Below are 23,631 nucleotides of genomic sequence, written 5' to 3'. Positions count from 1 at the left end.
TAGTCCCTAAGCATCTTCCATCAGGATATGATGCCATATTTTCTTCCTTCTATTCATCAGACTCAACCTCTTTACAATCCTGTGCTAGTGCCCTGCTTCTGCCTCCTCTTTCAGCTTTCTTAGCCCTGGTTCCTTTCTGCAGGGAAGGGAAGAGATACAGACCTGAAGAACTCTTTCTTTCTGCCCCCAGGAGAGAGGCTGCAGAGAGAACAGTTAATTATCCACCTCCCTCTGCCTTTGCTTGTGTGTTGTTTGGACACTAAACCACAAGACTCCAGGAAGGGACTTACAGACCATGTTCTGCTGCTACTGGTGCATCTGCTCTCCTCTTTATTGTGTTTCTTTGCCTTGAAGCAGAGAGAGTATCTCACCTTCAGTCTGACCAGAAGCATTGTTGCCTCAATCCTGATTTTATTTAATCAGCTCAGGAAATCTATACAAAGTATTCTGTTACCAAATGAGAATGTCATATGGCAATCATCCCCAGCACAATAAACAGGGATCAATAAACTTCCCCTAGCAGCAATTTATCACTCAGTGTATCACACAGCAATCCCCTGGCTGCTATAACTGAAAGCACAAAAATTTAAAGTGAGCACAATACAGTGAATAATGGCCCAGCACAAACCACTTCATAGGTGGAGAAGAAATCTACCATAAAAACAGCTCTTCTAGCACACAGGAAGAAAAAACTTAAGTCAGTTAAGACCTAACTATTAACAAAATAAGTGATACAAATACTGAAAATCTTGTTTTACTGTGCTTTCTGAGAGGAGATTCTTGACTTTTTAGAGGAACTAGTTACTTAGTATACAGTAACATAAATATCCAAAGCAGCATAATCAACTGAAAAGTCTACTAAGTTATTGACACACACAATATTTCTTTGTGGTTTTGAGGCATAGCTGAAAAATCCATCTCAATGAGAATAAAAAAATGTGGGTTCAACCAAAAAATCAGAAAAGTTCATCCCTGTAACTTTAATTTTTTTCTTCATATTTCCACTTGTGCAGTTCTAATATTAGAGTATTGAAAAAACAATGGGTAACGTCCCATTATTAGAACAATTTGCCAATATTTCAGGGCTGATTTCAAATTTCCCTTTCATTAATTGGCAGAACTGGTAATTTCCCCAGGTTTGACCGAGAAGTAGAGATTTCTCCATTGGGTTATTTATTGGGCAGGGGTGCTTCTTCTGCTTCTTCAGCAAAACTCAGTTCTACTTTCCTGTGACCACTGTTTGATCTCTCTTTGTGAAAGTCTGAACATTTAAAATTGTTATTGGTACTAGACCAAAGTCCCTTCTATTGAACCGTGTGGAAGATTAACCCAATGTCAGGGAAAAGCATAAACCAATCAATGCTGGCTAACAACAGACCTGATTTTGCCTAAAGGTCAGGCTTTTCTTCAAACACAGTCTCTGAAGATGGGAAGGGGTCACTGGTGGGTCTGATTTCTTCTTTGCACTCCACTGCCAAATACTTCTAATGTGGCAACTCTAAATCAGTTTATAACCTGGCGTTATTTCTTAACTGCATTTCCATGAACATAAATAAATACCTAAGAGCATAAAGCACACTGCATGTAGTCCTTCACTGATTTCTCAAAGTCTTGTGTGTTTTATGGCATGGGAGCTAACTAAAACCAAAATCTTAGTGTTTTTATCACAGTTCCAAGTTTGGAAAACATCTATCATATCAATGAGGTTCGCTTCAAAGAATAGCAATGTATAAAGGCTTAGATTCAATTTGTAGCAAAAAAATACGAAAAAAAAACTAACCAGAAATTACAAGATTCTGGAATTTCTTCCTAATAATTCACCAGGCTGAACTCACACCTTCCATAACTCAAGAATACTCCTAGGTAATTCTGTTCTCATAAATGAGAGAGGAAGAGAGAGAGAGTTATGATCAGATAGATGAGACAGACAGAAACAGACTCTTGTCATGGCATTGTGGAAAGCAAGAAGGTCCCCCTGAACCTCCTTTTCTCCTGGATGAGCTCCTTCAGCTGCTCCTCATCAGACTGGTGCTCCAGCCCCTTCCCTAGCTCCTTTCCTTTCTCTGGTCTCACTCCAGACCCTCAATGTCTTTTTTGTCATGAGAAGTCCAAAACTGAACACAGGACAGGAGGTGCCTTAGCAGAGCCCAGCAGAAGGGGACAATCACTGCCCTGGTCATGTTGCCACGCTATTTCTGACATATGAAGGAATTGCAGTAAGCTACATCCTGGTGGAACTGAGGTGTCATATGATATTACCTTCTTTCTTCTCCAAGTTATTAGAAATTTTAGCCATAAAATATAGAAAACTTAATCCTGCTTACTGTGTCCTTTTAACCTCTTAAGTGACTTTCTGAAGAGGATGGAAATGGAAACCTGAAATAAGACACATGATTCAGTCATGATGGCTAAGCAGCCACTTTTAAATAAAACAGGATGGTTGCATACTGCATAGATCTGCTTTTACACTGTAGAGGCCTTTTAGCTGATTCATCTGCAGGAATACAAATGCTTACTAAACACAAATTATAACTGTGTAACTACTCTGCTTTATCAGGTAGAGTACCCTTCCCCAGAAGGTCAGGAAAAAGAATGCCATATTCAGCTGATTGTGTTGCAGCTAGGCACCCTTGGACTTAATTTCCCAGATACTGCAACTCGTTCTATATTCACATCATTTAATGGACATGCAAGTTTACAATACAACGTGTCCTAATTTCTGGACATGTGAGGCAGGGGCCAGGGAAGGGCTACAAAGCAGTCTGTTCTGGGTTATGAGATGAAAACAGGTCAGTGATTCAATATTTTCTTACAAAGCACTGGGTAAGAAACATTAACTGGCAGTAAAGGTGATAGTAAGTGACAGGACAGATTCTTAGGGTTGATTAGGGACCATAAACCCACTGGATCCTCTCTTCAAAGACTGCCAGTGTGGCAAGGGAATACTTGGGTGGCTAGGAAAAGGCATTCAACAGTATAATCAAAATCTGGCAACATCTCTGTGTCACACATTCATATTGGCCAATTTCCAGTTGGCAGAGCAGCTCTATAGGGTCTGAAACAAGAGAGCACAGAGAAGCCTACACTGGTGACTGAAAAAGAGGAATGCAAAGATGACACAGAAATAGTCTTCTCCATTCAGTGCAATGCTGGGCATAGCTCAAGTGCTACTGAAGAAAACTCAGCTGCACTTGTGCTCCTATCTTTTAATTTCCCTCTGGGCTGAGACTGCTTTTAGAGCAGAACCAGTAACCCCAGCAGTACCTTGCATGTTCTTCATTTTAATCCAAGCATGTCTGCCTGGATCCAGGGTCTGTTGCTACAATACCTGACTGCTGGTAATAAATGTTAACAAAAAGACCTGCCAGACTTCCCACAGGAATGCTGTGTTTAACATTTAGCATTAGGAGAAAGCTTATGGTGTCCCAAGTTATTCTGCTAAACCACAGGAGGGATTGCAGGATAACAGTCCCAAAATGAGGTTTTCACCTGGTGGAAAAGCTGAGGACGGCAGAAGTTCTGTGGCACCCAGGACTGCCAGAGTTGGAAGGAGGGACTCATTTCTCCTCAAGAGGAAGGCAAGTGAGCTCAGCTCTCAGCACAAAATTTGCCCCACTGTTCACAGCCCTTGTGATCTGTTGTACCCCATCACTGGCAATGCACACAATTAAATCTGACAGGAACCTAGAGGTTACAAAGCCCAAAGGAGGTCATTTGGGCATTTGTACTTTGCCTACCCTGAGGTGTTTCCCAAGGCACATCCTAGACTGACCCACTGCTTTTCCTCCCTTTTTTTTTCTCCAAGAGACTGCTGTTGCATAAACCTGACAAAGCCATATAGGCAGTTCTAAATAACAACATCATCAAACTTACAGAACTTACTATAGCTCAGAACAAGTGCTGTATTTATGTCACAAACACTGCTAAACATAGCACAGGAAGACTTCCTTTTCCCTTCCTCTCCACCCCACGCATGGCTGACAGCTACATTTGTCAGATTCACAGCCTCACAGTTAAAAAAAGAAGTTAACTTCCAAAATTAAAATAATCTCCTTCAGCAATGTGAAGAGAGTCATTTACACTAGTTAAGTTGTAATTTATATTCATCTCTCTCATTATGTGTACTACGTATACTGAACCTAAAAGCAAGTTTTGAAAAATAGATCTTTTTAATATATACTAAAAGTGAGAAATTACTAGAATATTTGCCTTTTTATCCTTCCAGAGGCAGCCAATTTTCTTTAACAACGAAAAGCCTGATCTGTTGCTGGGGTTTGAGTAACAATGAAAAAAAAAAAAAAGCAAAAAAAAAAAAAAGCAAACCCACAATGCTAATATTTTAGAATCCTGCAGAAACTGTGTTTTAAAAAACACCCTACCAAAATGGATCAGTTCTAAACTGCAAGCTTAAAGCACTCAAAAAATTTAACACCCTAACTGCTTTCTCTTATAGACCTTACCAGACCATGAAGACTAAAATTTACAGTCTTGTGTGCTTAAATTTAGCTTTTAAAAGCAGTTCCGAAATGCTGACTCAGCTTATATATTTCAGTTTCATGTATTCCATTGGGTCAGACTATCAGGCTATAAAACAGGGAAATTCTAATTACATGAAGAAAAGAAATGGAGGAATAGTCAAAATCATCCTGCTATTGAGCTAACTGCAGGCAACAAGGAGGGCATTAAGTAGATCAGTTCATCAATAATGGAATATGGAGACTAACACTAAGTAGGTCAGTGGTACATATTTTCTGTTTTACCCTTAGTCACTCAGTAACCTGCTCACAGTGAACTCCCACTGCTTTCCTTCTCTTCTCACCAGGCATTCTTCAGTATCTCAAAATTCACCAAATCCTCCCATCCCTGCAGGGAACTCATGATTTGAATGTGTGTGGGGATTGGAGCTGGAGAGCTGAGGCTGTCATCCAGGGAGGGGCACTGAGAGGTGCACTGGAATTGTTTATTCTCTGTCAGCTAGGGGTTTGTAAGGATACTGCCCTGTGTGCCTGCTAGCTGATGCAATTCTGCATAAATCCAATCCTGATTTCTGTATCTGATGGAATGCCTCCCATGCACAGGTGTTGCAGAGATTGTCACAAATCCATGGGATTTTTTCAGCAATTTGAGTGGGTTCTAAATCAGTGCCTAACATGACTAAACCGTAACATTTCGTGGTACTTCTATGAAACAATACTGGTAGCTGTGTTTGTGTTCTTTGGCTAAGAAAATACCAGCAGAAGAATTGAAACACATGATTTTGAAATAGAGGCTGCAATGAATTATTTTTCATTATTTCTGTTAAAGGAAATTTGCTCTCCTTCTTTTTAAATTGTTGCCACAGGGATGTAAGTAGAAAACTGCCCAGCCAGCCTACCAGATACTTGCTGAGTCTGTGCTGAAATTATTTCAAAGCTGATAGAAGAGGAGCTGTCCAGTTCAAAGCCAACATCATCCAGCTCTGCAGGAGGGTAGCAGAAGTGGAAATGCAGAAGCAACTGACTATTCCAAATTGTGGGAAACCATGACACCTAATACCTCCTGTAAGAATGGACTGACTTACAGAAATCTGCAGCAGGATCCTTGCTGTAATAACCAGCCAGGAGAGCCAAAGGCTGTGTAGAAAGCCAAACTGATTATTAATCCCTAAAATGATTTAATGGACAATATTTTTACTGTCACCAAACTAAATCAGAAAAACAAAACCAAACAGAGTTATTATTTCCCTAGGACTACATAGATGGTGACAATTCAGTGTGGCATACCACATATAGGAATATTGAGGTATTCAATAACAATATAATTCTAAAGAACAGGTATTAGTCAGTCTGGTAATTTCAACTGTTAAATAACACTTCTTATTTGGGTTGGTGTGGGCACCAGGTAATACTGAACACAGTAGTTGTTCTCTAATCATAAGTTTCACTGAGAGTATCATAAAAGAAAAAGTCTATTCCTATCTCCTAAACTCTACAAAACATTCCTTATTTCTTCTGTTAAATCAAAACATTCTTTTGAAAATGCACCTAAAATTAATAAACACTCTAGAACATAAAAATTTCAAGTCTAATGTATTTGCCACCCTAGGGTACTTCCCATTTGTCCTCCTCACTCTTCTTAACTGAGCAAGTAATTTACGTGAGTAATGAAAATAATCTTATTGTGCAGCTTTTAATCTATTATTCAATAGCTGAAAGGAAAGTAAAAGTCACCCTTTCTATCAATAATTCAGCCTCAGTGCTAATGCAGCCATTCAGCTGCCCCCTCACAAGGGCCTCATGCATTTTTAATGTGTTGGCTCTTTGTTAGGAGGTCAAAGATGTGAATTGTGGTTAGAAACAGAGTTACCAGGTGAGGCAAGGTCAACTGAAGAAAATATTCCTATTGCAAGTGAAACAAATTAAACTGGCAGGACTGTAAAGGAAAACTGCACAGTAGGGTCCTCTGTGCCTGACTTTGCTGAGGACCAAAAAGACCAAGCCCAGCTGCCAAGGCTGCCCTGGCTGGTAAAGAACCAGGAGCTCTCAGCAGCACCAGTGGAGCTGAACAAATTTCAGCAAGTTTGTCTGATGGGCTCATACAGCATGTGCCCCAATTCAGCCTCTCCTCAGGTACTGTTTGATACCTTGCCTGGATCCAAATCCACACCCTGGATTTGGACAGGCACTCCCTCTGGAGCACCACAGAGGTCAAGGCTCTGATGAGAGCAGTTATTTCCCTCAGAGCCAGATTTTTACTGGTTTGGATAGTGCTATAATTTGGATACCTGCCACTAAACTTCAAAACTGGGCTGCCTGGACCAGATCTCACCATCTAACAAATCCACTTGATCTCTTCAGCTTTACTTCCACTGAGGCATTTTTAGAGAATTGATTCTTAAACACCACAACAGTTTTGAAAGCCCCAGAGGCACAGATGGCATCAGTGGTCTACCTTTCTTTGCAATGTATGAATCAAGCACCTGCAAGAACAAGAACTTAGTCAGCTTTTTTTGTCTGCTAATAAATCCCTCTGAGACTGTACTTTTCTCTAATAGTATGGTTGTCTTCTTTGGAAAAGATTAGCATGTCAGGAAGCCTCTACAGGAGGACTGAGCACAGGCAGGCACCATCTCCTCTCAAGGCTGGCACAGAAAACTCCTGAGCTGACACTAAAGAGACAGATGAAGTTTTAGACCTCTCCCAAGAAGTGGTGTATGTGACCCTGGCACCAAGCAGCTGCTGGTATCTTTGCATCCCTTCCCATTCTGTCAGACTGAGGGGCTCTGGCAGAGATTGAACCCTGCTCACGTTTGTGGAATAGAGCATTCCTTCTCCAGGATGAGAGGTTCGTTGGGACATGAGGTTCCAATCAATGTTACTCCTCTGCTAAGGGGGTCTACATGTCAGCTGATCTTCTGTACTGGAAATGGTTCTCTTTTATTTTTGCCTCTTTAGGTTTAAACTCCTCATGACCCAGCATGTTTCAGGGCAGAAAAAGTAAAGGATTTGCCGTATTTTATCATGGCTCAAAATGAAGCAAATAAATCTTTATGTAACATTTGGCAATTTCTCTCTAACCCTATTGCTGTCCAGCCTTCTTCAATAAGAGGAAGTGATATTAATTTGTTCCTGAGAATGGAAGCAATCATTTTACATCTGGAACAACTCCTGTGTGTCGTATCACTGCTTCGTGTAGATTTGCATTCCAGTGGAGCTTAGCAAAAACTTATACAGACCTATGTAATGGTTGTTTACTACCAAAACATACAATTAGCCTTATAAATACACTAAAGAGGTAAAAATGAGCAGAATTTTGTAAGCTCTAGCACCAAGCTGACCACAGAAAACCTTCAGGCAAAAGTCAGGCAAGTGCAATTTCAGTTTTGCAGGAGCAAAGAATAAAGATCATGTAACCATTTCTGTTACTCTACGACTACATATTCCAGACCAGGACGTTTGATTTCCTACCCCTTTCCCCTCCTTCTCCCCACATGTTAAGGATCAAATTTTGGGGCTGTACTCCAAAGGGCTGGAAATTATGTCTAGAAATGACAATGCAAAACAAACACCCACATGTGGATGCAGACAGATGGAATAGTACAAGGAAAATGAGAGCACCCATTGGCCCTTCAGAAATGGAAGCATCAGCAAGGTTTTCATACTTTTAGGAACAGACTTCCAAACACAAGAAGCCCTACAGGACAAAACATTGCATTTCTTCATTGAAGGCATAACAAGGAGAAAGTGCAGACTCTAATTGTTGACTAATCATAAACAACAGTAAATATTTAAGTAGACCAGGATATAACTGACAGGCAGAGATTGGCCCTCAGAACCTTGGAGAGAGGTGTTAACCACCAAATCATGGATCTCACAGAGTAAGAGAAATGAGGGAAAATAAACAAAGCAACACGTGTTTGGGTTTGCAGAATCAGACAGAAAAATACTGATTTCAAATGACAGTATTATGACTGGATATGAACAGGCAAGACTGTGCTTATCAAGGCCAGAGGAAAGGCAAATTTTGATACCTTAGAAGTAATATAAACAGAACATGAGCTACAGCCTTAGACATATGGATAAAAGGATTTTATGTACAGAATAAAACAGATGCAGACAAGCCTGGATATGAGAACAGACAGAGAATTTTAAGTCAGAGAGCAGTGCAGTGACTTGCAAGATAGTGGGTTGTACCAGCAGAAGAAAAAGAGTTGGCTCAGGAAAATTAATTGCAAACATACTTAGAGCAGTTTGCTACTTACTCTTGGTTGCTGGGAGCTTGTTTGCTGACCCTAACTTTAGCAAGTCAGCAAATGCACCGTAGATGTGCAGCACAAAGATGACACAGGGTTCATTGCAACCCAGACTGGCTGTGCCCTGCAGACACAGCCAGCTTGTACTTGGCAATCAATGAGCCAGATGCAAATGGAACACTGCTAACTGCCTGTAAATGATGCATTTTTTAGAAAACTGAACCATTTGAGGGGCTGTATTGCATTCATTACCATTTCAATCAACAGCAGCACAATGTAGCACTGACGAGATTTAAATGACTATCCAATATAAATAATCTGAAAGGCTCAGGATAGCTGGGGCAGAGATCATTTACAGATTATTTCATTTTAGGCTTCCTATTTGGCTAAGATTTTGCACATGTGAACTTGTCCCCTGCTTCAGCCTTAGCTATGTAGGCAGCTCTTTCAGCGAGAGAGATAAGAAAAGAAATAAGGTTGAGGAAGGAGTAATAGAGGCGTGGAAAATGGATTTTCAGACTGACTGTGACCTTGACTCAGAGATTGAACGCAAGCTGTGAAGCAGACAATGAGGACAGGAACAAGCTGCAGACAGCAAAACAGCAAACTTTGCTTGGAATTAGAGATTACAGACAAATTCTGACGGCCTGTCCCTGTGCCCATAATCAAGTGCAGTAAGCATGTGATGATATTTTGACTTGCAGGGATCGTTGGGTATTTATGAGAGCACAACAGAGCTCACACACTGTTTCTCTCAGAGATAACATTTCAGAAGGCTGTTATTCAAGACACTTAAGAAGAAGAAAAAAATGAAGAGAAATTTTTGTACAGTGCATCAGTTATTTTACCAAATTCTGATAATTTCATTTGTTCACATGCTCATAAAATATTTAATCTCATTTTCTGCTCTGAAATTTTTTATGATGGGTCTGAAATAATGCAAAGTTTTACAGAAAGAATGTAGCCTTGAAGGAAGACAAAAACACTGGTTTCTGATAAACCACACGTGATGTAGTTAGGAAAAGCAGAGAAGAGTGGCTAGAGTGGTTTATAATTTGCAGTTTGTCACCAAGTTATAGGGTCAGACACAAATTGTTAAGAACTAGAGAACAACCAAGGACCATGTTACTACTACAGGACTGTTTCTCCAGCAAGGAGCAGTTAAAGAGGCTCTCTCTTTATTTTTATTGTGAATTTTCTATTGTGTAGCTCAGGGAAAGAAGGAGCTAGCAAGTTAGGCCAGGTCCACACTCAGAATGCTTTGTCAGCACAGGATCATGTATTATAATATTATTATGCTGGCACAGCATTGCAAGGCAGATGCAGCTTATAACAGCAAAAAAAAAAAAGGTTTTTACAGTATAACTTCTTAATTACCTGGGTGTGACAAGTTGGGTTTTATGCACAAGTGACTTCTGGCAACATAACTATTTGTTGGGTCACAGCCCAGGGGCTGATCTGTGCATAACTGTGCCATCACCAATCTGTAGAACAGTCCTGGCCTTTGAGCCATGGGGGAACCTCTGCTCTACCTAGAAAACATTGCTTTGGCTTCTTAACACCTCTGGAGTGGCATGTAATATTGGAAAAGGATAGGGAATACAAAGTAGATATTTTCTCTGTCTAAAGCTCATTCTGACACAGACAATTTGAGTTCCACAAGCAAACAAAACTGCACAGTGCTCAGAGATATAATATTACAGCATCAAGGTCCTCTGGTCCTTGCATGGAGAGCCTGTGATCTCACAGGACACCAGCCCAGCTGCAGTGTTTCTATGTGGGTAGTCAGCCTTCAACTGGATTGAAATCCAACCCAGTAGTATTGTGAATTTCCTACAAAATATGTTTCTCAATAGAAATCACAGTACTTATTTTTCTTAGTGTGCATTAGTGTGCTCAAGGTGCCATTCTGAAATGGTATGTGCTCTGAAACTGAAGTGACTGGAAAACAAAAACCCTCAGTTTTTAAAGAAAATCGGGCCAATTTATGATCACAGTTTTTTAAAACAATACCTTTTTTTTATGGAAAGGGAATTTTTGCATATCTCTGTGGCAGACCATTAAGATAGGATATCTGCCTGTTCTGTGCATGCTGGTTATGATCAATTCTGTTCTAGTGTGAAATCTTCTAGGTAGTGAGGAATTTTTCCTATTTCCTGAAAGCATTTTTTATTGTCCCAGTAAAACTGAGTTTTCACAAATATTTAAATTTTTGAAAAGCAGAATATTCCCCATCCTTAAATAATTCCATCATAGAATTCCCAGCTTACTGTCAATCTACACAACCAGAGCAATTAGCTCTGCATGATAGCAGAGCTATTAAATAACCTTGGCATCAAGGTTACAGCAGTTCAATGGCCAGGCTAGACAAAGAATGCCTCAGGGCATTCCCTCATGGTAGAAACAGCTCTTGCAAAGGTCCTGCCTCAATTTCCCATTCCCAATGTCTACTGAAGTTAATCAGCTTTTTTTTTTGGTGGGGGGGTTTGGGGTGGGGGTGGCTGTGGTGGTGGGGCAGAGGTGGGGGCACTGAAGTCTTTATTCTTAACTGATGCTACTGAGCTTCCAGGCCTGACTTCTTGACCTAGAATCAGCTTCTCCTGTTCCTCTTCAGCTGCAATCAGCAGGCTTTTCTCCAGCTTGGAGAGTCCATAGGTTCATGTTCGACTTCACTCATCCAATCACTCTCGATTCTCAGGCTGACATAACAGGCGTATCTTTGTCCCAGATGAGAGAAGGAGAAATCTTACAATGCAAGATTCTGCATCCCAAGCCCTTAGGGGGACAGTGGCCCTACATTCTAACTTGCTCTTGGCATTAATAACTCCCAAGACACTCTTCTCTCTAGCAAAAGCTACATCAAATATTTTTAAAACAGATTTCCTTAGGCACACAAGCAATTGATCTTGCAAAACATTCCTTCTGGCCTTGAGGGCTGAGTGTTCAAAGTATGTACAATGAGGCTTATAAATTAAACTGATAAAAATCACATGAGAAAAAAGGAGAAAAAACATCAAATGTGAATGTAGGAGCAAGGGACTGAGAGTTGGAACATCACTGGGTCTATCACACAGTTTTCATTTGCAGGTAGAGTGGAGATGTCATGAAAACTTCATCATAAAAGAGGACCAGCTTGGGAACTGAGTCATTTAATAATGTCAGTAAGGACTGAGCTGATATTCACTCATGAACTTTAGGGAATCTGCAGATTAAATGACTGTGCTGCTGCCTAGGAAATACTAAAGAGTCGTGTGTTCTGTGAGAGAACTGGACTTAGTGGGGATGATGATATCGGAAGTTACAGGCTGCAATTGCCAGACACACACTCAGGACCTGAGAATTCAGCTACCACACCTACCCATGAGCCTGCTGCAGCCCTCTCCTCCTCTTCCCCCTGCTGCTGTTCTGCTGTGCCACCTCGTGCCCACCAGCTGACACTGCTGCATGGCACAGGACACCGGCACGTCCCTAAAATCCTTCATGTTGGACTTTCTGAGACCAGAGCAATGCAGACCTGTGCCCAGGGACACAACTGCAAAGAGGACACGTGAATACAGAGCGCTGCACTGTCAAAATCCTTTCTGTATTCTTGTGAAGGCCCAGATGCTCCCAGATGTTTTCAGATTTTCAGTGATTACAGCCAGAGTTTTGAGTTGGCTGCAATTGAGGTTAGGTAAGATCTGCATGGCAGACATTTCTCACAATTGCTACCAGAGCCATTATTGCACTGTCTGCTGTCCTTGTCCTCTGGGCTGTCAAGCAGCATGTCCCAGAGCAGGGAATGCACATTAAGAAATTCCTTGTCCTTTACCAACTATGATGCTGACATGTAGTATTTTGAATAACCACATGACCACCTTGTGTTTTTTACTTACTTCATTGTAAAATGGATGACACTTATTTATTTCAGCAGGGTGACAGAGCTTTGGCATATTTTTCACAGCAGATGGAGCTTTAGAGATCTGCAAATGACATTGCTTTAACAAACTGGCAGAAACACGTTTCTGACGACAGGGCACACTCTGGGAGCTTTGCAGAGTACATTCAACAGAAGGAAGCACAGCAATCCAAACAGCTGAAGAAGGTCTTTGCATTTAGCAGATTTTCATATTAGTTGTCCAGGCATATTTGAAACCTCTTTGATTTTTTCAGGAGCTGCCAACATTCAGGTTACATGGGGACTTTCAGGTGCAAACCCCCTCGCTTTTGGCAAGCATCCTGAATGACTTTGGCATGGCAAAGAAACGCTTCCTCTAAGCAAAAAATTGTAGAAATTGTACAACTTGTGAGCCTACCTGATAAACTCCTCACTGCAGTTGACCAGGCCTCATCCATCCTGCCATGGAAAGCCCAGTCACAAAACACATTGTTATAAATGATTTTCAAATTTCCAAACAATCAAATCTAATTAATTGATAATATACTTTAATAAATTGGATACAAAATAATTAAAAAATGCAATTTAGTAAAAGAAGATAATTTAGTAAAGAAAGGTAAAATTTAGTAGATATATTCAGATATATATTTCTATATATATGTGAATATAGTTGGCCAGTAATTAAGGATGGTTAAGGCATGAGCAAAACCTACTGGGGTACGGGGAGGGCTTCTCACCCCACCTCATGTACAAAACAAAGCACTTCAAGCTAAACTTATATACTGTATGCTTATACATATTCATTAATATTTGCTGTAAGTTTCCTCCTATTTCAGATTTTTCTGACTTTACGTCACTTTTCTTCATGGCACACGCTCCACTTGTTGTTAGGGGGTCTTCAGTCTTCTTTTGGGGGTCTTTTGGTGAAGGCTTCTCCTCTTCCTCATTGTCCTTTGGATAACCTTACAGGTTTGCATGTGTGTACTAAGCCTTGTGTTATGGTAGTCTACTAATTAGCCTTATATTTACTGACCTTTAGGCCCAATGCCTAAATTTGTTCTAATTTTGTCCATCTCAAGGCTGTTTTGGTCTTGAGACACCATTTATCTTCTAAACTCCATCCTGTACCTCAATTTTGACATGTAACATCTGCAAAGGATTACATCTGCCTTGTAAGAGTATTTTTCTTGATTGTTTCTAATAAGAACTTTAACTACAGTTACAATTTAGTTAGCACCAATCAATTCCATTTATGACAACATCTTATGTAGAAGTGCTGCAGCTGGGACCCAGCAGCCCCACAAGGAGGGGTCAGTGCTCCACCAGTCAGTGCTTGGGCTCCGCAGGGAAAATCCGCAGCAGCGCCAGAGGGGGAAACTGCTCCAGCGGTGCCTTCTAACCCGTGGAAAAACAGCCTCCACATCAAGGAAAACAAACTATAGCAAGCTCACGAGTATCACAAATTCCTGTGCTGGCCTGCCAAATACCACTGCAGTATTTGTGTTTGGAATTCTCAAAGGATTAGGCCTCCTCCTTGTTTGGGAAGCGTGCCTGGGTCAGCAGAGCAGGCAGGAATGCAGCAATTCCCAGCGCTCCGGGCACAAACTGGGGAGTCATTTCTGCTGCTGCCCAGGGACACTGCTTGTGTACAGGAGGCCCTGAGCATCAGTTTCTGAGTAAGAATAACCCCTTGAGTATCGAATGAGTTTAAAGATGTCTTATATTAATATTTCCAGTTACATGAAATGTAAAGATAGGGGACAATAACTGGTTTTGACTTAAGTAAGCCACCTCTAAGCACATTTTAATTTTTTTCTGGTTTCTGGGGTGACTTTTATCAGTTGAATTTCTAAGGCCTATTTTACATGCTTCAGAGCTTTCACTGAGAATTGGATAAGAGCGAGCTCCTGCTGACACAGAGATGGCTTTGGTGACAAAGTTCCCCCCTGTACATCGTCAGGCAGGCTGCCCCCCACTGCCTGCCCAGTCACAGCTCTGGTGCCTGCTCCTCACAAAGGGAATCAAGAGTGCAGCAGGAGCCATACTCTGAACTGCATCCAGGAGAGCCTGCTAGTGCCAATACACCAGAGAGGTCTGAATCTGCTGAGCTGATCAGATTTTTTAGGAGTACCTTAGGCAGGTGCTTAACAAGACCCAGGGGAGGAGGAGGCATATTCTTTCCTCTACTGCCTCATTCAACCTGGACTTCTTTACATTAGTGCCTTCCAACCCATGATGAGAGTCATTTAGATGAGCTCAAGAAAAGGACTCTGCCTGCAAGAGGACACAAATGACACCAGAAACAGATTGAGCTGTTGTCCTGGGGTGACTTTATGATACTGGTATCCCCAGTCGTCTGGTTTATGTTATATATTAAGTTCTGCACCTTTAAGACTGGCTTTGAGAGCAAGAGAGGGGGAAGAAGAAGCGCGCAGTTTGTGTTAAGGAAAAACATCACTCCCACACATCCCGCTCCTGGACTGTGGTGTCTGCAGCACGGACAGACAGCGGGACACAGCTTCTCTCTGGCTTTTAGTTAGTTCTAGCTAGCTGAGGCAGAGGAGTTCCCTGGACCTTTGTTTGTTTTTTTCCCAATTTTCTTGGATCTGTGCAAGCCTGCTCTGGACTGAACACCCAGCTAAACCCCGGGAGCTCACGCCTGTGGCCCACCGGGGCCTGGGCCTCAGCACTTTCCAGCGCCGGAGGGACTGATAAGAACCTGAGCGAGCCAGGCTACACCACATGAAAAGGACTTTTCTTCCTAGACTTGCCATCCCATCGAACAGCAAGAGGTTTTATTATTATTTAATATTACTCAATTTCTGTTAAATAAACAGCTTTTTCCACTTCTCTCTAAGGAATTTTTTCCTTTTCCCGGACCAATTAGTGGGGAGGGGCATTTCCCTGGGGAAATCCCCATTTGGAGTTTTCCTTCCTAATTTGCCCTAAACTAAGACAGCTGTCCAAATGCATTTGCTCTGTTTTAGTGCCACTGCTGCCTGTGACAGCAGCAGAGACAGATATGTCACAGGAAAAGAACAGGACAACAACCAAGAAAGGGAAAGCTGAGAGGTGTGGGCTGGGTAGGAGGGGCAATGAAAATATTAAATTATATTAAATATTAGATTATTAAGACAATATTAAAGCAAAACAAAACTGATTGTAGCTTTCTACCTTCAGTCCTTTAAGTGAGGTTCCTCTGCAAAAAGACTGGGAAACCATTACACTGCATCACTGGAAAGAATCACAAAAAAACTATGACCACCTTTTTAGAAATAGTGAGGGTTTTGGGAATTGCTTTACTTATCTCATGAAAATTCGGATGCCTAATGACAAAACTCCTGCTGAAAAAACACTTGCAGGAAGATGCAGATGGCATATGGTATACAGTTGACAAGCTACTCTTGACTAGTTTGTCTAAACAACAGGAAATTCTTATGTCATGGCTAATCTGACTCTGGTTACATTCTGGTGGCAGCTAGTTTTTATTTCTGGTTTTAGTTATTTTCCTTCCTTCACTCGCCAATATATTTTAAATAAAAACCTGGAACAAACACGTGAACATTTAAATTGTTTTTGCTTATATTGCAGGTGCAACACTGAAGAATCCATTTGTAGAGATGGATGCACCCTCAAAACACAGCATAGCATGACAGTTCCATGACGTTGTACCAAGACCAGAACCAACAAGGATTTCTCTCTGGAGATCTCAGCAGAAGTGCTGCAGTAGAAAATAATGCCAGTCTGTTGGAATGACAGGCACAATTAGGAGTTCTGGACAACCACACACCCCTGAAGCCATAGTTGCAGATGGCTGGTAACTAAAACTCTTTTTTTAAAAACAAACCAAATCCAAGTTCAGTAGGATTTTGAAAAAATTCATGCCATGATAAGGTTTAAGAAAAAAAAGATAATATATATGTCATATTGTGCCACACAACAATTGAAAAGATCCCTATATTTTTAAAACACAGGCACGTGCAGAATGAGCTTTCATATGGGAAGCTGTTATGAAGAGGTAAAATTGTTTTCTGTTGTACTAATTTTTCTTTAATTTTAGAGAAAAGCTTTATATATTTTATGTCAACCAAGCCACCAGGTTCTAGACTGCAGATTACACTGGTATGGTAAGATTTACTGCCTTGGAAAAGGTATTTTTTAAACAAACAAAAATGTAAGGAAGCAGAATATAGTATGCCCTATATTGTCCAAAGACATGTGTTTATCACAGCAGAAAGTGTGAATAGAATAATGAGTTCTATGTAAAAATCACCATCAAAATATAAATTATTTGATTCCATTTTAAATGAGAGAAAACATGTTTTTAATATCCATGATAACAGCTGTGTTTAACCTCATACAGAGTCTTCCTTTTCTAATTGAATAGTTCTCAAAGTACTAGATAAGAGACACTGTTAAGCCAGTTTTCAGTTTCTTGTGGCATTCTTGGAGTTAGTTTAACAGAACAGTCATTTTCATACCTCAGTTCAAATCTGGTCTTGGCTCTCATATTTTGAGAATAAATTGAAAAAAAAAAACAACTATGCTTTGTAGATGAAACCTGATGATTAAATGTTCCCCTGTGGCCATATGGTGTGTTTGTAGAGATCTTTACAGCCTCCTGTTAGTATCCTGCACTGGACAGTATTTAGGGGCATTATCTTTGCCCTGAGATTTGTTGTCATGGGGAAATGTGGAAAAAGGACATAAGGCTGGAAACTGCAGCTAGGGAAAAATACCTTAGATTAGATGCCTGAATTTTGATATCAAAAGTTAATTTCTACCTTTGATCATTAATAATGTAAAGAATATATAACCACAGTATTTAAGAGATGTTTGCATTTTGCAGAATCTGGGTTTTAAAACGCATGATGTAGCAGGACAATAAGCTATAAAGTGAAATCCCATCCCCTAGCTACGGAGCTTTCTCAGTATTACTTGACACTTACGAAGAGGAGAGCTTCTCTCTCCAACACCCCAAGACTCCCAAATTAACTTTGAGAATGCAGTCATTTTAGCAGAAGTATCTCCTGAAAATATAGATTAAAAACATTTAAGACCCTCTTTCATGGCACACAACAGTATTTCTGAAGACAGCTTCAAAGTTGCCATTTAACCTACAAAACACCAATGAGTTTGTCATACAGGCATTTTTCCCTAAAATACTAAGTGGCACATCAGAATTGAGCTAACCAAATAATAATAAACATAGGGCTAAATATTCCAGCAACAGACAATCTGTACAAAAACTAGTTGTTCCTCACACAAGTGATTCCTTTCCTTTTGAAATTACCACAGTAGCCTCTTTCACTGCCTTCAGCTCACCAGCATCTCTTGTAATGAAGAGCCCAGAACCTCGAGGAAACACAGGCAGAATTTCTCATCCTTGTAGCACACTAGTCCCTGGATTTCAGGTTGAGTAACTGACTTCATGGAGGACAACAAAGAAAGAAAGAAAGAAAGAAAAAGGTCATCTTGCTTCCACATAGCAAAGGAGACAGTGTTTCAAAGGAGACTGTTATTTATCCCACACTACAGGCACAGAGCAACAAATGATTTGTCTGACTTTATTTACCTCCCAAACTGGTGTCTTTCTCCTGCTGTTGCTGCTCTTCTCTCTCTAAGCCCGGCTCATTTGTAACAGCTAACCACTCCCTGCTGCTGTCTGCAAACCAGAGGGAACAGATGCAGACAAGACAGATGGGCTTTTGCTGCTCTTACCCATGTCCAGCGTTGACATCAATAGCCTGTCCAGGTCCCTCTGGATGGCATCCCTTCCCTCCAGCATGCTGACTGCTCCACATATCTTGGTGTCACCAGCAAACTTGCTGGGGTGCGCTTGGTCCCACTGTCCACATTAAACAGGGGCAGTCCCAAAGCCCTGGAGGAATGTCATTTGTCACTCTCCAATTGGACATCAAGCTGTTGACCACAACACTTTGAGTGTGACCATCCAGCTCCTTCCTTATCCACTGAGTGGTCCCTCCACTCTCTGGGTGTCCAAGGATGTCATGTGGGACAGTGTCAAATGCTTTGCACAGATCCATGTAGATGTGAGTTCCTGTCCCCTTGTCCACTAATGCTGTAACACCACCAAATTTGCCAGGCATTATTTGCCCTCAGTGAAGGCATGTTGGCTGTCCCAATCACTTCCATGTTTTCCATGTGCCTTAGCACAGTTTCCATAAGGATCTGCGGCCGTGACCTTGCTGGGCACAGAGGTGAGACCGATTGGTCTGTAGTTCTCCAGGTCTTCCTTTTTTCCCTTTTTAGAGATGGGGGTTGTGTTTCCCCTTTTCCAGTCACTGGGAATTTCACTGGACTGCTGTGACTGCTCAAATATGATTGATAGTGGCTCAGCCACTTCATCCACCACTTCCCTCAGGACCTGCAAATGCATCTCATCAGATTCCACAGGCCTTTGCACCTTCAGGTCGCTTAGATGTACTTGAACCTGATCTTCTACAGTGCACAGCTCTTCATTTTCCCAATCCCTGCCTTTGCCTTCTGTGACCCAGCCAGTGTGGCTGGAGCACTTGTTGGTGAAAACCAGTGGAAAAAAAAGTGAGTAACGCAGCCTTCTCTGTAACCTGAGTAACCAGGTCTAATGTTTCCTTCCAGACATGGCTCATAGTTTCCCTAATCTTTCTTTCTAATCAGCCACATAAGTTTGGAAGCTATTCTTGGTGCCCTTGATGTCCCTGACCAGATTTAATTCTATCAGGGCTTTAGCTTTCCTCACCTAATCCCTGTCTGCTCGCACGATGCTGATGAGAACAATTTCTGTGTATTCCTGTGTATATACACGATTTCTGTGTATACCAGACTACCTGTTCTTTCCTCCATCCTCATTGACTTATTTTTTGTGCTTGTTCAAGAGCTTCTTGTTCATCCATGCAGGCTTCCTGGCTTTTTTACCTCATTTCCTCTTTTTTCGGGATGCATTTCTCCCGAGTTTGGAGGAGATGATCCTTGAGTATCAACCAGCTTTCTTGGACCCCTCTTCTCTCCAGGGCTTTATCCCATGGTGTTCTACCAAGCAGATCCCTTAAGAGCCAAAGTCTGCTCTCCTGAAGTCCAGGGCAGTGATCTTGCAGTGCAGCCTCCTCACACTTGCACTTTGACCCTCAGAGGTTCTGGGTTCAGTCCATGCTGCCAGAAGAACAACTGTGAAGCTGCATTCCACACCATGGAGAAAATGCTTGTGGGCAGTCTGTTCTAGTTCTCCCTGTGGAGCTGCATGGCTGCTGATGCAATGCTGGTGAAAGCTCAAAAATCTTTGGGGCTTAATCAATCTCCATTTAAAGAGCCAACAGAAAATTTCCCTCCTCAAGGCCACATTAAATAAGGTATTTACTAAGACTGGCTGTACATGAGTTTAAGGGAGAATCTTTAATTTAAACTTGTTATATCACCCAAGCAAAACCTCTTTAACAAACGAAGACAGTCTGGTGAAATTAATGTGAATGTTAAATATTCACTGCATATAAGTATTCAATTTCTCATGCAGCATGTAGCTGTGGGAACAGCTTTCTTCAGCCTGCATTTGCTGTTAGATGTATTTTTTAACTTTTTGATGGATGTAACAGAAAATTAAGATAAAATATGAAAACTTTTTGATATTTTTGTGGGTACAAAACTTCAGAGCAGCTTGTATGAAACTGTTCACCTACTTCTTGTCCTGTTTTTGCAAGAATGGAAGCAGTGACCAGTTGTATCCAGACAAAGATCAGAATAATAATTAAAAGAACAATACCATTGTGCTGAAGACAACCTCCAAAAAGGAAAAAAGGGTTTTCCCCCCTCCCTTAATCTTATGGTTCATTAAAATGCAAAAACATTGTTCTGGAAAAGTTTTTTTTAAAAAAACTATACTCTTCTCAAGGCATCAGTTCCTGACATTCCTTCTTTTAATGCAGAGTTCAGTGGAATTTCAGAGGTATTTTTTGAGCTCCCAGCACAAAAACCACGAACCTGAGTACCCTTAACAAACCCACAGTTCTGCTTGAGTGGAGAGAGCATTCATCCCTTAAAAAAACTGCAATGCAAATAATCTCACACTAGTAAAAATATCTGTAATAAATGTAGGAAGAAATGCCAGGCCCATATGAGTTGTCAGGCAGGTGTTCCTTCTAAAAGCAAAGTATTAAAATGTCAGTCAGGAATCCCAGTCAGATGTAAGGGACGGGAACTTAGACACAAGTCCCAGAGCAGCACTTGGCTTCACTCACAATATTCCATTTTTCTAAGTAAGCTGGAGTATTTGGTGGCAGGATATTGGAAATGCTTACACTTTACAGCAAATGCACAGGACGCACAATACCATTTTACTTGCACAATAAAGTTGCAGGTAAAATGAATATTTAAGAGAGAAAAATGTTACATATTCTGACTTCTACTTAAGGAAAAGACTAAAAGTCCTGGATTGAAAATGTATATGCATGTTAGCTATATATTTATATATAAAATAAGTGTGTACACACACACTTAAAAAAAGGATTTGTGCAAACTTAAGTTCAAGAATAGGGAAGAAATCTGAAGAAAGTACCTTTTAAAAATCTGAGTAGCAGATTAATAAAATTTCAGTACAAACATGGTTTATTATGTAGCTAAGATACATGCATTTATATGCTGTTTAATGTATTTTGTTAACTATTTTTCATATATGTCATATCTAATGTACATATGCTTTATGTATTATATTTTAGTTACCATATTCTACATTACATATTAAAGTCACTTGGATTCAATCTTGTTTGGTCTCTAGTCAATATCACATTATTGTTTTATATGACATTATTGAATTACTATTTTCCAGATCCACAAATTCTTTATTCAGAGGAAAAACCCCTCCTACTGCTTATGAATATTTTCTTTATTATTTTCTTTAAATCCCCAACCTATATCAAAGGCTTATAGAAGCAAAATTCACTCCTTCTCTAATTCTTCTCCTCTGTGTAGGACAACCTGACTTATCAATCAATCAATCAATCAATCAATCTGCACTGGGAGAATCAGAATATCAAGATCAAAATACTGTAATCTTATCCTGATTGTCTTATATTGAGCATTTAAATGGATTCAGTCATAAGCATCTGTCACTCAATTACAAGGACTTTTTAAGTCCTTTTAACAATTTGCTTAATGTTAGCATAATTGTAACGCTGCATTAATGCTCCTAAGTAGAAAATTGCAGAAAGGGAAGGAAGGAGCTCAGTTTTTCCATGAGGGAACACCAATATACTGAAAGCTGGCACAATCTGAAATGCAACAGTGCTCAAATGCAAGAAAGTACTCACCCATGAAGTACTAACCTTATGTTCCTATCACGGGGTCCCTTAGAAGGTGCATCTTGAGTAATGAGGAAGGGAATGATAACGAAAATGAAGACAACTGATGATGCATTGTGAAGGAGCACTTTATGTAACAGACATGGAACAAAGAAAGGCATGTTGCTGGCATTGCAGAAATTAACAAAACACCATGAAACACACCAGGCAGTGTGCTAGGGATGAGCCAGATAACAACCCATGGTGCTCTTTGGTACTTTCTGGCTGAACACGTGTTGGCACAGGCCAAGGGGGGGCTGGAGCACGCACCTGAAGCTGCAGAACCCTGCTCTGCTCTCCCACATGTGTGACTGCCACCCACAGATCACTCACCCCATCACACACAAACAGCTCCAGCCTCTGTCACACAATTCCTACAAACAAACAGCCCCAGCTGTTTCCAGCTGAGCAGACTGTGCCGCAGGTTCCGGTGTCTATCACAACAGCCAGTGAGCATGAAGGGCACACCTGAACCTGGGTGCTTCAGACTCGAGTGGCTCTGCAGGGTTGCCGAGAGCCAGGCTCACACCTGACTGCTCACCTCCCTGTGGGGATGGATGCTCCTCCAGGGCAGCCACAGCATGTGGGGCTGCCAACACGTGCCTTGAACCAAACTACCCACACCCCTTCCACCACGAGGATTTACCTGCTCAGCACCTGTGTCCCCATCCCTCACTGCACCTGTGTCCCCATCCCTCACAGCACCTGTGTCCCCATCCCTCACTGCACCTGTGTCCCCTGTCCCTCACAGCACCTGTGTCCCCATCCCTCACAGCACCTGTGTCCCCGTCCCTCACAGCACCTGTGTCCCCATCCCTCACAGCACCTGTGTCCCCATCCCTCACTGCACCTGTGTCCCCTGTCCCTCACAGCACCTGTGTCCCCATCCCTCACTGCACCTGTGTCCCCATCCCTCACAGCACCTGTGTCCCCTGTCCCTCACAGCACCTGTCCCCATCCCTCACTGCACCTGTGTCCCCTGTCCCTCACAGCACCTGTCCCCATCCCTCACTGCACCTGTGTCCCCATCCCTCACAGCACCTGTGTCCCCATCCCTCACTGCACTCCCCGGTGGGACGCTGTTCACACCGGCCTCACCCCAGGGAGCCCCCACAGCCCGAGGCAGGCTAAGCAGGAGAGGTTGGTGTTCCTGGAGGATGGGGCTGGGAAGGAGGCTGAGGGTGCCGACCCTGTGCTCCCTGGAGGGCGGTGCGGGTCGCAGCTGCAGCCGAGCGGGGCCGTCCCCCACGTCCCTCAGCGCTGTGGGGAGGCAGCTCCCTGCAGCATCGGAGGAGAGGACTCGGCTCTTCCATTGCTGGAGGATAGGGAGGCTCTGGAGAAGGATCTGGACGGGCTGGATCGATGGGCCGAGGTAACAGCATGAGGTACAAGATGGCCAGGTGCCACATATTCCCACAACAGCCCCCTGAAGCACTGGGGACACAGGCTGGGGACAGAGTGGCTAGAAAGTGGCCCTGAGGAAAAGGCCCTGGGGATGCTGGTCAATAGTGGCTGAACATGAGCCCAGGTGTGCCCAGGTGGCCAAGAAGGCCAAAGGCACCTGGCTTTCTGTACCTATTGTATCAGTAACAGTGTGGCCAGCAGGACTGGGGCAGTGATGAGGCCACACCTGGTGTGCTGTGTCCCATCATGGGCCCCTGAACTCAGGAAGGACACCGAGATGTTGGAGTAAG

General features: G+C 42.0%; 1 protein-coding gene across 1 annotated transcript in view; it reads left to right on the top strand.

The window, feature by feature from the left end:
• The window catches only part of AMER3 (APC membrane recruitment protein 3), a 42,646-nt gene extending 21,513 nt beyond the window's left edge, over window positions 1-21,133 (top strand). Inside the window, exon 3 of the mRNA XM_005529613.3 lies at window positions 16,200-21,133. The gene's annotated coding sequence lies outside the window, so the exon portion shown is untranslated. The remainder of the gene's footprint in view (window positions 1-16,199) is intronic.
• The last annotated feature ends 2,498 nt before the right edge of the window (window positions 21,134-23,631 follow it).

The sequence above is a fragment of the Pseudopodoces humilis genome, chromosome 11 (genome assembly GCF_049639895.1).
Source record: "Pseudopodoces humilis isolate 2021_Gansu_Grassland_sample_001 chromosome 11, ASM4963989v1, whole genome shotgun sequence".
NCBI lineage: Eukaryota > Metazoa > Chordata > Aves > Passeriformes > Paridae > Pseudopodoces > Pseudopodoces humilis.
This window is presented reverse-complemented; position numbering and strand designations above follow the sequence as displayed.